This window comes from Dasypus novemcinctus, chromosome 7 (genome assembly GCF_030445035.2).
Source record: "Dasypus novemcinctus isolate mDasNov1 chromosome 7, mDasNov1.1.hap2, whole genome shotgun sequence".
In the NCBI taxonomy this organism is placed as follows: domain Eukaryota; kingdom Metazoa; phylum Chordata; class Mammalia; order Cingulata; family Dasypodidae; genus Dasypus; species Dasypus novemcinctus.
This window is the reverse complement of record NC_080679.1, coordinates 103863096-103876935: the sequence shown is the minus strand read 5'-3', so window position 1 is coordinate 103876935 and position 13840 is coordinate 103863096. Positions and strand designations below refer to the sequence as shown.

At 34.8% G+C, this 13840-nt stretch overlaps 1 long non-coding RNA gene across 1 annotated transcript; it reads right to left on the bottom strand.

The window, feature by feature from the left end:
• Positions 1-6373: 6373 nt before the first annotated feature.
• On the bottom strand, positions 6374-12736 carry LOC131279303 (uncharacterized). The gene is made up of 3 exons (XR_009186687.1): positions 12642-12736; positions 8601-8788; positions 6374-7875 (listed from the first exon to the last, which is right to left on the bottom strand). It is a non-coding gene; the product is annotated as an uncharacterized lncRNA (long non-coding RNA).
• Between the last annotated feature and the right edge of the window lie 1104 nt (positions 12737-13840).

Sequence of the window (13840 nt, the reverse complement as noted above, 5' to 3'; positions counted from 1 at the left end):
GCATTTAAACAGTGATGCAATGAAGATATGGTACACAGTTTGTATCTTCCAAACTCACGTTGAATAAGCTCTCCAAATCCTTAACATGTCTTTCCTGCCTTTGCTCAATGGGCTGAATCTTAATAGACTCTCCAGTTACCCTCACACCACTTCAGCCACACTAGTCTACTTGCTCTTCCATAAATCTGCCAAGTCTACCCTGACCTTGGGCCAGTTACGATTACATTACCTAAGATCTTGAGTTCTCTTCTCTAATGTTGTTTCAGTCTCTCCTTAAATATCATCTCTGAATTGTTCTCCCTGAATATCTTATTTAAAACAGCACCTCTGTTTCTTTCTATGAATCCTATGACTTTATTTTTCCTCTTAATTCCTATAAATTTGCCATTACATTTATTTGTTGACATTTTATTTAATATTTCCTCTCTTCTCAGCTAGAGTGTTAGCTCCAGTACAGACTGGCAGTTTTCTTCATTTCTGATTTCTAGTATTTACCACAGTGCTTGGAAATTCTATTGAACTTTAATGTTTTTGAGATCAGGGGCCTAATGGTACATAACAATATACTGCCTTGCACATGATGGGTGCTTAATATGATTTTATAAAATAAAGAAAGGATGAATAAATGAAAGTTAAAACAACTGTGTGATTAAGTAGGACTCCGTAGTCCCTATCTGCAGCTAAATGTATTAGAGAGATTTTCTGTCTGTTAATAACACCGCGAGACAGCAGGACAGGGCTGTTGCTAAGCTTTCTGGATTACAATCCAGTTAATATGATTATTGTCCTACATTACAATTTCTTTAAAGCTAGGGCCAATGGGTAATCACATAGCAGCATGAAGAATGACCAATACTGTTCCAGGTGCTGGGGAACAGAACCTATAATTTGTGAACCTTGGCACCTCTAAGTTGCCTGGTATTATTTGGCTAAACCAATCCTTTTGGGGAAGTTAGTTAAGCCCAGTCGAATTTTGAGATTTGAAAGTCCATGCTATTTGTTATGGTAGGGTAAGCCATGTATTATTATTCCATAATAATAGAATATTTATATATGCAATTACATTGTAAATATTTCAAAATTATATGAGCCTTTAGGTATGGGCATTTGCTTTACTTCTTTGTAATTCCAATCTGATTCTTTGACATAAGGGATGATAACATGTTTGCTGCTAATGGGGGTTTATCCCTATTGAAAAAAACAAAAGGTAAATTAAGACTTTTTCCTTTAAGTCTTGTACTGAGTAAATCTTTCATTTATTTATTAATCTTTATTTAGTACTCTTCAAAATTATTACTACTTAACTAAATATGAAAAAAATAAATCTTTGGGGGAGACATTTTGTATTACAAAAGCCTTTGGATATTTGATTCTGGAATCATTATTTGACCAGGGGGAAATCAAACCTTAAATGTTGAGATTCAATTCAAAGCTTATAGTTACTACCTCAAATGGGCCTTCAACTCACTATTAGTATTGGGAGTGATTTTTATGACCCTATTATTTTGCAGTAACTCGTATGATATTTATACTACCCATACGTGCCATATTTGATCTTTGACTCTTCTAGGGAATACCTCCAATAGATTATCCATAAATTACATATTCATAGTTATCAGTGTATCATTGGGGCTTGATGGATTTCTCTTTCTTATCCATTTCAAATTGTAAGGCAGTGTTTACAGACTCTGGAAGTTCTGAATGAGGAAGAGCATTCCATTAGCTGTAATCAAAATGATACTTTTTGTCAGGTGTTACTATTTGTCACTGACCTCATTTTCATAGGCCAGTACTTTGCATGGGCTGAATTTCCTTCAAGTGTAATGCTTACTATCTGCAAATACCATGCAGAACTTCTTTCCTTGTATTTAGAGAGCAAAGCTAAAATGAAATAAGAAACCTGATAAAGATTTCAAGAACCAAGTTGGTATGTGTGGGTGTGGCTATGTGAGTGTATGTATGTATCTCAAGGTCTAAAGTTAACCACAACACACTAGACATGTAAATCATGACAGAATGATTGGCATAGTAAACTAAAATTTAAGTTTTATGAAAGAAATGCATTAATATTCTCATTTGTCCCTCCCAAATCTGATCTCTTAAGTGTGGTACTAGAGCAAAGTTTGTTCAAACAAATGTGTTTTATAATTTGTTGTTTTTATGAATTCAATTCAAGTATTTATTTTGTGCTCATGTACATTATATTTTTTTTTCCTGTGAATTCTTCTTTCCCTGACATGTCTTTTCCTTTTTTGGGTCAGGATAAGCTGACAGATTTTTAATGCAGTATTTATTTTTCCTCTATCAGCTCATAAGTTTATTTCCATCTCTTAACCTTTAATGAATCAGAATCTATAATTAGATATATGTATTTTTTAAGTTTGAATAAATGTAAATTTTAAATAGCTACAGATATTAGCCTTTTAAAGATTTAAAAAAATATGTGTATGTATAAAGGACTTGTGTTTGTGTCATACAGCTATTTATCAGTAGATATTAGAACTTGAGACTTGGAAGGATGTTTGAAGTTAAACATAAGCTGCAATACATGTTATTGAACTAATTTGTTTGACATATAATAACATTTTATTTACTGATTTCAGTAGCTTTTTCATCTGTATTTCTAAAACACATGTTTAGCAAACCATAAGGTCCAATCCTCAAGCCACATATACATTATTTTCATCTCTGATTAGAGCTCCAAATATGAAAATGAGACAATAATAAGAACCTCAGTAGACATAATAAAGAAATCTAATAAAATTAGCTTTAAATGTGCTATCTTTTGTAATAATTTGAGATTGCAATTATTTTGTCTCACATCAAGTTGCTACAGTTCAAGTATTATTGAATTACAATATGTGTTTAAATAAAAATGGTAAATCTTCAAGCTTATTACAAGAAAAATATATTATTGAATTGATATAGATGTTAATACATAACAGCTTTCATTTTAAATTCCTTCTGATTTACATTTACATCTCAGAGGTGAATTCTGCAATCATATTAATCCAGTCTAAAAAAATGTCTTAAATCTTCCCATAGTTTTCCCCTTTTTGAAAATGAATAGGTGGTATTGGAAAGACTGTAAGCCTCATTTGGAGCATAAAGGCAAGGAAAAGTTTAAAAAAGGGAGGCATAAGAAAATAAAACAAACCAAAGAAAGAACAAGGCAGGAGGAAACGAAGAACAATAGTTGTTTGTAATAATTGGCACCTGATAAATGTAAGTTACCCTAAAATGTTTTGCCAAAACAATTGTGCAATATTGGAATTTTAAAAATCAAAACACTCTTGAATAAGTGCGTCATCCATCCTGTATTCTTTATTTCAACTGAAGAATTATAGTGAATGGGATTAGCTTTCCTAAATAAACTAATCCTATTTCAGGGAAATGTTATTTTCCATCTGAAAACACCTGTGTAACACTTCCAACTCTTCTGCCTGAAAGTTTTCTCCTTGTGTGCTGTGTTTACTTGTTCCTCAGCGGGTTCTGCTGATGCTAATGGACTCACAGCGGTGCATTCGACTTCAGTTATTGCAGGTCTAATTCAGTCATTAACATTTCATTAATGGACGGGCCTCCTAGCAGCCAGCGAGGCTGTGCAGATATTGATGAGCTCTCTGTTAAAAGAAACACGTCTTTAAAGTGGACTGTTTTAGACGTGGAATGTCCTAGTGAGGGCTTTGCTGGGAGAAACATGGATTGTTTTCTGAGGATATAGCCAGGTCTGTACGCTAAGACAGAATGGAAATGAAAGTTTTGTCTGCCTCCCTCAGGGATGCCACAGCCTTTTATAAATGGAATTCAGATTTTTTTCTAGGATGGGTGGCTACCAATAATGTCCCCCCAAAACAAAGCACTGTGCATATGCCGCCCCTGAAAGAAATCTCAAGCCAGTTTCCCACAGAAATTGCTGTTTGTGTTCCTGGGAGAGTAAACTTGAGAAAATAGCTTAATTGAAGGCATCATCTAACCTCACATTTCCCTGCAGCTAATATGAGAGAAAAACTTTCTGAGCTTAATACCTCTAGTCACTTAGTTACTTTCTCACTTCTACCCACTACAATCAGACTTTAGTCTTAACCAACCCACCAAGGCTCAGCAGTCAGGGGAACCAATGACTTCTATTTGCTAAATCGGATGGTTGCTCGAGCTGCTATTTGTTACCTTATCTTTCAGCAGCATTTGTTGCAGAACTAGCCTTTATTTTTGCTCTTGAGGTCTATAATGCCACACTCTCCTGGTTTCTTGTAATTTTACCAGCCAGTCCTTTGCAGTCTTCTTTGCAGGTTCCTCCTCTGTTCAAAAGTACAGCTTGGAGCGCTCCACCTCTTCGATCCCTTGGTGGCTGTGTTTAATAAGCGCCATTTCTGTGCATGAGATTTTCAAATCTAAATCTCTTGCCCACCCTCCCTTCATACTCTTAAGAAAATTAAGAAGTGATTTTTATTCCAACCTTGTCACTATCTTTCTATATTATATGGTTCAAATCAAACAATTTCCCTGAGTTTCTACTTTCTTTTCTGCAAAATGAAGTTGTTGAACTATTTGATCTCTAAGGTCTCTTCAAGCTCTAAAATTCTATGACCAGAATCTAAGCTTTGCATAAAGCAGGACAATCAGATCTAAGAGTATGAACTCTATCCCCAGTTCTCCTATTAAACAAATTGTTATCTTCCTGTGCAACTGAGAATTGAAATATATTGTATCATACAAATTTCTAATGCAAGTACTTTGTGAAAATTACTAATTTGATACTACAATTACGCTTGTAATGTAAAATTATTAAGTACAGCCATATTGCTTATAACTGTACATGGAACTTATATTGTTGCAATAAAGTGTGTTTAAATTCCATTACATAACCTTATTATATTCTTTAATGGCATCCACAATTTAGATAGAAAAAAAAGAAAGAAACAGGCAGTCTCTCAAAAGGGAATGACTATAGGTACTGGTAAATTCTATACTGGTGCTTAAAAGGGATAATTAGGGAGTTTTCTATATGCACTTTTTAAAAAAGTTTTTATTCAGTCCATTCTATGCTTAACAGCTAGCAGAAGCGGGATTAGAATAGTCACTTCCAAATAATTGGAATAAGATTACTCATATAAACTTATTCTATAAGAATGTGATTTCTGCTTTGTAAATGAGAATTTAATTTTTTTTTGTTTTTAGCTTTATATGATATTTTTAGACACTTTAAATTTCTAAGACAATTTTCTTAGGGTGTAGAAACAACCATGAAAACTCATTCTTATTTTTATGTGATGAAATAGATATGAGAAAGGTAAAAACTTTCCAAAAAATTATATAAATAAGGAAGCCAGGCACATGTGTTCTGTAGGTAGTTAAAAGTAGGCAAATTGAGGATGTAGAAAATACCCTCAGGAGAAAATATGTGTAAATTCTAGGCCAATGACCAAAGCTTTATTCAAACAAATAGACCTGGCTGTTTTTGTTTATGTGAAAATAACAAAGAAATAAACCATAGCTTCAGAAAAGAAGGGCTGAACATAAAGAGCTAAACAATTTTCTGAACTGTCATGATGTTCCTCTTTGCAGGTAACCATCTGACTTCACTTTGATAATTCATTTTTACTTATTCACTCAAAGTATAATACCTTCACATGTTTTCTTTTTGATAATTCCTTGTAAGGAATTGTAAACGCAATCAAGAATACTCTGCCATACATGTTTTTGGACAAGTGTCTAAATCTAGAATCTGGAGAAGGAATAACTTATTTTAAGTGTGAATAGGATAAGAAAGTGATTCACAAGGAATTTTCATTTGTCCATTCCAATCCCCACTGATTTAAAATGGTTTAGCCCATTCTGAGAAAGCTTTTTTTTTTTTTACAATTATCTCTATTTTCAGTGAGTGTACGAAGAAATATAATCCATCTTCAGTGTCTTTTGCCCAGCAGTTGATAGCCATGTCTCCAACACACAACTTGTGTAGATGCTTTAAACTGGTGTGGCTGCCAATTCCATTCACAAAACTGGGAGGAATGAACATTGCTAACCTGTCACTTTCAAAGACTTTTCTTAGTACTGGAAGAAAATGTGAGAACAATCGTTGGATATTTTTCTCCTTTACTAACTCAGTACCCTTCGATTGCACATCCTTCAGTTTAGAAACGTGACTTTATTAGGTTCTACAGAGAGCAATTGGTCTCACATTTATCTGCTACCTTTTCATATAAATATCATCAGTTCCCTGTCACTTAATATGATTCAGCCATGTCCTGAATGTGACATATTCTCTCCCCTTGCCAGATTTATGGAACTGAGATTAACTCAGTGTGGAACACCCATGTCTGGTTAACAAGCTCCATTTAAATCCAACCTAGATGTTAGCTTTGCCCACCACTCTCTTTCTGCTCTTTGTTCCCAAAGCATTATAGAAACACTCTTATTTTCTTACTTAAAACATCACATTGGAATCAATTGTCTATGTGTGTGGGTCCCTCCATAAAATGAAAACACAGTGATAAAGGATCTCTTTTTATTTTCCATCTCTGTGCCCCAATGCACAGAATATTGCCTGATATCTATGTATCTATGTATCTATGTTGGTTGCTATGAAAGTTTACTTATCTATTGCTTATTTTGGCGAATTGATGAATATTTAGCCTCCCCACATTCTCTTAAAATGAGTCTCCTAATATTTCAATAACCAAATCACCTTTAAGGAAATATTTCAAGTTCTGTGAAGCAGTGGATTATGATACTCTACTGGTTTTCAGTTGTGTAATTGACATTGTTCACATCTATCTCTAGCTCTCTAATTTATTTTTCCCTGCTTCCATAGATTTTATAGGTATAAACTTTACTTTTGTGTAAAATGTAATACAGTTTTGTGAAAATAGTTACTATAACTTTTACCAGTATGGATTCAACCAATTAGTGTTTTTGGCACCAATTTTGTGTTTTGAGTAGGGGGTCAGTTCTTCACAATTGGAAGAGTAGTTATTACAAATGTTTCTCCTATTACTCATAAGAAAGTCAGTGAGGTTTACTGGGTGGTCCACTGTTTTTTGCATTTGGAGAGAATATTCCTCTTATCTTAAATGGACCATTAACTCATGTCTGAAGGTTGGGGTTGATTTACCTTTACCATATTCATATTCATTCTGTAGCACTGAAAATATTATTAATGGTCATAAAGTTATCTAATTCTATCCGTGTAGATGATTTAATTTAATGACCCTCTGAGACAAAAATTCTGCAGGTTAACTATATGCTGTGTGAGAAAATATTTCCTTTTATTTGGTCTATTTTATTGCCCTTTAAATCTAATAAGGGTTCCTTTGCTCTCATTTTCTACATTGTAGTAAGAGGAAAAGATCAGCTGATACTCAGCTCTGGGAAGGCCTGACTTAGCTCTTCACACCTCTTCCTGGGAACAGGTCTCTTCCCAAAATCCAGATCCCATTTTTTTTGAATTTTAAAATCCAGAACTATATCCTTTCCTTCCAAAGGTATTTTTCAATACTTTCTTCAATACAATCTTTTTTCAATACAATCTTCCCTAGTGCTCTCCCAAGGTTTAAATAAATATCTTCCTGCAAACATTGGGAAATAATCATCCAGAAGGGGGAAGGGATGGTGGTGGAAATTGCTGGAACAGTGAAATAAACCCCGCACAGGAAGTTGATATGATACCCGATTATTCGCCTCAGCTGTGCCTGGAATGAGTCAGGGTGAACAGGTGGAATTACTCAGGTGTTAGGATTTCCTGTTTGATTTCCCCCAGGCGCTGCTTCTTGAGAGTCACTACTGCACAGCCTGTGGGCTCTGTCGAATGGAGAATTTTTGTTTAGTGTGAGAGGATTCTTGTTTTAGTTTCTTTCTCAAAAGCCATTAAATCTAAAACAAAAGGGGAAAGAAGAGGGAAAGATTGTTGATTAAATCTCCTTTTTTAAAGCAGGACTGAACATTTATATCTTTGACATATCAATAAAAATTCATACTCATAGGCCGCTAGGGCAGGAAGATAGACTATCTTCATTTGGTATTCCGGCCAAAAATTGTTTATGGTATTCAGCCACTTGTTGGTCTAGTCTGAATCCCAGGAAACAATTATTTGACATACTCAATGGCTTACATACAAATATTAGAAGCAATCGTAAAATGATCACATAGGAGAAAAATATGATGAATAACTGAAGAAACAGACTTAGCCTGTGCCTGGCAGTCTCCTTGGAGAGGCAGCGTGGTTCGGTGCCTAAGGTCCCATGCTGTGGACCCAAACAGCCTGTGTTCAGAACCTGGTCCTAACCAATGTGCCGTCTTGGGCAAATCACTTTACCTTTCTGTATCTCAATTTTCTCAGTTTAAAATGTGTATTTTAACATTACCCACATTATACAATTGTGGGGATAATAAAATGACAAAATGTGACAAAGTTTTAATAATGAAATTTGGCACAGACCAAAACCTAGTCCTAATGAAATTATACTTAGACGTTTTGTTTTGTTTTGTTTAAAAATGCAGAGTATAAAACTTTCAAGTATTGTACCAGTTAGCTATTGGTGCTTAACAAAGCACCGTGAAGCTTCAGTGCCTTAATACAGTAGTGATTTATTTTTTACCTGTTTCTAAGTAGGCAGGATGTTCTGCTCATCTCTGCTGGGCTCCCGCATACATCTGTGGTCAGCTCTTTAGCAGGCTGGAGGCTGACTGACTGAGCATGCTGTTGGCAGGGATGATTCAGCTCTGCTCTCCCAGCTCTCACATTCTCCAAAAGCGTACTTCAGGCTTGTTCTCCTAACGTGGCAGGCTTCCAAGTGAGGAGGTAAAAATGCACAAGCAATTTTTCAGGCCTTTTGTTGCATGAAGCCTGTTAACATCCTATTGGCTAAAGCAAATCATATATTGGATAAAGCAAATCCAAGGAATGGGGAAATAGACACCAATACTTTTAAGAGGTTTTACAAAGACACAGGGAAAAGGGTATGGATACAAGAATGGGCAAAGAATTCAGGTGCTCAGTCCTATCAATCTCCCCTAACTATAAACTCAGGATTGTGTTAAGGAGCACAATTAATTGTAAGGGTCACTACTGTCTTTCAATATTTCTCAAATTTGATTGCACTTCCCAGCTATGAACATTCATTCATGAACTCTCTTGGGTTTGGAACTTTGAGGACTAAAGAAGTTAAAGTAGAGAACAGAGAAAATTACATCATTGATTGGTAGATGTAAAAGTAGTTTTTTCTTCTTGCTCAGAAAAAAGATATGGAATCATCTAGGAGAAAAGAGTTCCTCTCATATCACTTTTATACATGACTCTAAAAATATTTATATCTGAAGCACTATCCCCAATAAAAAATATGACAGTCACTTAATCATTTACCAAGACTGGCTCTGCACTACCTAATCTCATTAAAATTCTTAATATTGTTTTTAATGGTAGCTTTGTGATTTAAAAACAAGTCTGACTTCTAGTCCAGATGACCAAAGTGCCACAGTACTGCTTTTGGCTTACCAATTACACTCATAAATGGGTGCATAGAAGCATGGGTGATGGATTTGTGGGGTTCTGGAATTGTCATCTAAGCCATTCCTATTTGAGATTACTCTGCTATAATATTTCTGATTTATAATCCCAGAGACTATGGTTGTGCTGGGTATTATTAGGATGGCTTACATTTGGTTTTAATCTCTTTATAAGAAACTTTACTGACAGTTTCTTGCTTTGTTTTATTTTTAGTTTTCTACATTTTTCATTTCTTCAGTTCTTCTGGTTCTACTCTCTAATTATACCTTTCCTAATTATGCTAAAGCTAAGGTTGCACCATCTACTCTCTGTAGAATGTGCCAGACTTCACCATATTGACTGTGAGGCATCACCCACTTGCACAAAAACAAGAAGGCATCCACTTGGATTCCTTTCAAGCTGCACCTACAAATATATTGAGAAGAGTTTCAGCATTTAACTCTCCCATTCAAAAGCAATAGCACCACATTCAGAAGATAAAGATTTACTTTTCAAAGACTTGCACAATCCCAATTATCTTGGCCAATGATTTGCATGAAACCCCCTTATAAACTTGAATGGAACTTACAATAAAAATGAAGCATGTAAGAATAAAACATTTACAGGTTTTATAGACAAAGAAATATATGTACACATACATGAACATATTTATATTCATATATATATATGACTTCAAGAGATGTGTGGTAATGTTAATGTAAAACTGAGGTTTATTAAAATTCTTATTTCAAATTAATTCCAAATCACGTGGTTGAAATTACAAGGAGAATGGTTACTTGTGTCAGGGGAGAACAATATAGAAAATTCAGGTTTCAGTAACTAAATCAGAGTTTTGCTGCCTTGCATCCCAGTATTCAGACTTAGTTTTAAAACTAGCATTCCAAATGAAAACTTTTCTGACCTCATAAGATTGTCTATTTTTATTATACTACCATTTTTTATTGTAATGTGAACAAATTTTGAACTCTATAACATAGTATTTTGTCCATTGAAAAAATAAAAGGAAAATATCATTCTAGGCTCAGCTAGAATGTGTTTAGAGTTTATACTCAAACCTGGCACACACTCAACACTAACAGTTTCCTTTTTTCATCTGAATTCTTCTGGGAAAAACGTAAATGGCTGCAGTATCAGTTGTAGCTAACGTGCTGAAGGCTGCAAGAACCATTACAATAGTGAGCCCTCAGCTAGAACATTCGATTCAAAACCAATTCAGGAGAAAAATGGGCATTTCAGGAAAGACAACTATTAGACAGGACCTGGCTTATAGCCACTGTAAAACAAAGAAGAAAATATGCTGGATAAATAACAGACTGTCTTACCTTCAGAATACTTGACACAGTTATATTAGTTGGATGTGCATGTGTACACTTAAACAGAACAGGCACAGACTTACGTCAACAATACATTTGCGAATACATAGTCTCTGTGATTCTGTTTGCTTAAATGTGAAAAGGGGAATTTAAAGTCCATAGAATTATTGTACAGATTAAATGGGTCATAACTGAAATTAAAAGACCAATTCTCAAATTGAACAGTGCCTGGATTCTGTCAGTGTCTGGCATATATTAAGTGCTCAATAAATATTATCTATTATAATATTCACATTGCTCATAAAATTATATTTAAAAACAATATATAATAAATATTTGGAGTTATAAAATGAATAAATTAAGATTTGGTTCATAATTTTATAAACAATTTAATTTTGCAATCCATTGATACCAGTTTCACCTAAAAAAATTAAGACCAGTTTTTTTAAAGCCAAGCATACTAAGAAATATTTCTACATCTGAGAAAAGCAGATTCAAAAAAGATTCTGTGTTTGTGTTGTTTTGTTTTCCCATAAAACACTAATAGCAATACTGAATTCATTGGGCTGCCAGTGTTTGTCTGTTGTCTCATTTTCTTGTGTTTTGTTTTTTTAAATTTGTAGTTGTATTATGGATCTTTACACCAGAAAAAAAAATGATCTTTTGATTCATTTTAAGTGTGTTTACATTCTGAACTGTACAGACACCATCTTTCTCATAAGTTAAAAAATTAATTATAAAATTAACTATTTCAAGATTGACAGTTACCACATTTTAAAAGTGTTTTTCAATAATAATTCAATAAAGAAAAACAAAAATTCTGCCAAACATCTTTTGAATAGTAGTAACACCAACAGTCAAAAACAAAGGACTCAGTAATTAGTAAGGATGACCGGAAGGAAATGAATAGGTTCTCTACTCCAAAAGAAATCAGTGAGGAAAGGACTGTGATTTGTCCTTCCATAAGTCCCACAATGCAAAGGTAGTTGATCAGAAACTAGACTAGAAGGAAATGTGTTAGGAACTTAAAAGATTAATGTGCTTTTTCAGAGCAAACTTTCCTCAATTTACATGAAAGATATACCAGAACAAACTAACTCTCAGATTCAACAGTGCAGAGACCATTAAAAAAAAAAAATTAAGAAAGCTTTCCCTTAGAATTTATGCCTGCAATTAAAGCCATGTCTTTCTTCGTCTGCATTGGCAAAATATTTTCACTTTACCAAAAATTCCCCCAGAAGTTCAGAGTTTAAATTTTTATATCATGCATAGGCCTAATATTATCATACTGTCAATTTTGTTAAACTACAAACAAGAGTATTTACTCTTCCCTGAACTTATAGCTCTCAACAGTTTGTTTCAATCATCTCGTCCCTCCTCCCTACTATGATACACTGTGGAAGCTGATTCTCTAAAAGAGAGTAGCCTCATCTCCTATATATAAAGAAACAATGCATAAATTATGATAAATTTATTTCTTGCTATATGTATATAGAAATATGTTCAGGTACATGATTGTGTAATAAATTATCCCCAAACATGGCAGTCAAACACAACCATTTATATTCTAGGTCAAGAATTTGCACAGGAAAATATTCCAGAGTGAGGATGGCTTGTTTCTCTCTGCTCCCTGATGTCAGGTACCTCATCAGGAAAACTTGAGGCTTAGATGCTAGAGTAGGGGTTCTTAACCAGGGGTCCATGGACCCCCAGCCAGTCCCTGGAAAGATTTCACGGGGTCTATGAGCTTGAATTGAAAAAAATCAACTTATTATCTTTATTTTCTCTGACCTCTGGTGTTGAGTGCCATAAAAACTTACCTGCTGCTACATTCTGAGAAGGGGTCCATGGTTTTTCTTCTGACTGGCAAAGTGGTCCATGGAACAAAAAAGCTTAAGAACCCCTGTGCTAGAGGAATGAGTTGAAGGCTCACTCATGCACATATCTGATTGCTAGTTGACACTGGCTATTGGTTAGGGGATACATTTCCTCTCCATATGGGAGGTTGCTCAGTGTGGGCCAACAGGCCAACACAGTGGCTGGATTCCAAGGGTGAGTGTCCAGAGATAGTGAGCTGGATTGGAGCCAGACTGCCATTTAAGGACCTGACCTTAGAAATCATGTTGCTTTGCTTACACTGCATTCTGCATGGGGCTGGCATACAGGCCTGCCCAGCTTCAAGTGGAGGGGAAATAGACTCCACTCTTGATAGGGATGATAGAGGAGTGGCAAGGTGCTAGAAGAGTATTTGGTGCTGGAGATAGTGCTCTGGTTGTTTCTGGAAAATACAATCTGCCACTGAGAATTTAGATTTTTAGGGAAACTATGACTGAATAATTTTTCAAATGTAATAACATATTTTTACTGCTTATAAAGTCAAGTTCCCTTCCCTGATATACTCCTAATTCAAGAAGACATAGTCCTACTTAATTAGGGCCTACAAAGAACTTGCTATCTAATTAGAGAAAAGGCCTGTATGTGAATGGACGTAATATAAAGTGTTGAGTTTAAGTGAGTAAGGAAGAGGGGAAGATTATCTCTATCTGTGAATCTGAAGGAAGTTTTAACTTGACCTGAATTGTGATGTTTAGATAAGATTGCTTGGATGGAGAAAGAAAATAGTATTTTTGCTGAAGAAAAGAGATTTAGCAAGGGAACAAAGTTCAATAAAAAGATCTATTCAGGGAACACTCACTTGGCTGATATTACAAGTGAAGAAGAAATAAAGAGTGGAATAGAAGAATGAGTGAAAAAACAACTAGTAGAGATAAAGATAAATAAAATATCATGAAGGTCTTAACTGTGTAGAAGATAGAAAGCAACTAAAATTAGTTTTTTACTGGAAAATAACAGTCAGAATTTTGCTTTAGAAAAGATGCTCTTGCAGGACTATTTGGAGAGGGGAGACACAGGAAGTGACAGAAAGGCAATTGGGAAAATACTGTTAAATATTAAAGGCAAGGAGCAATGAGAACCTGAATTAGAAGAGATCCAGGGGCTACTGAAGAGAGGATACAGG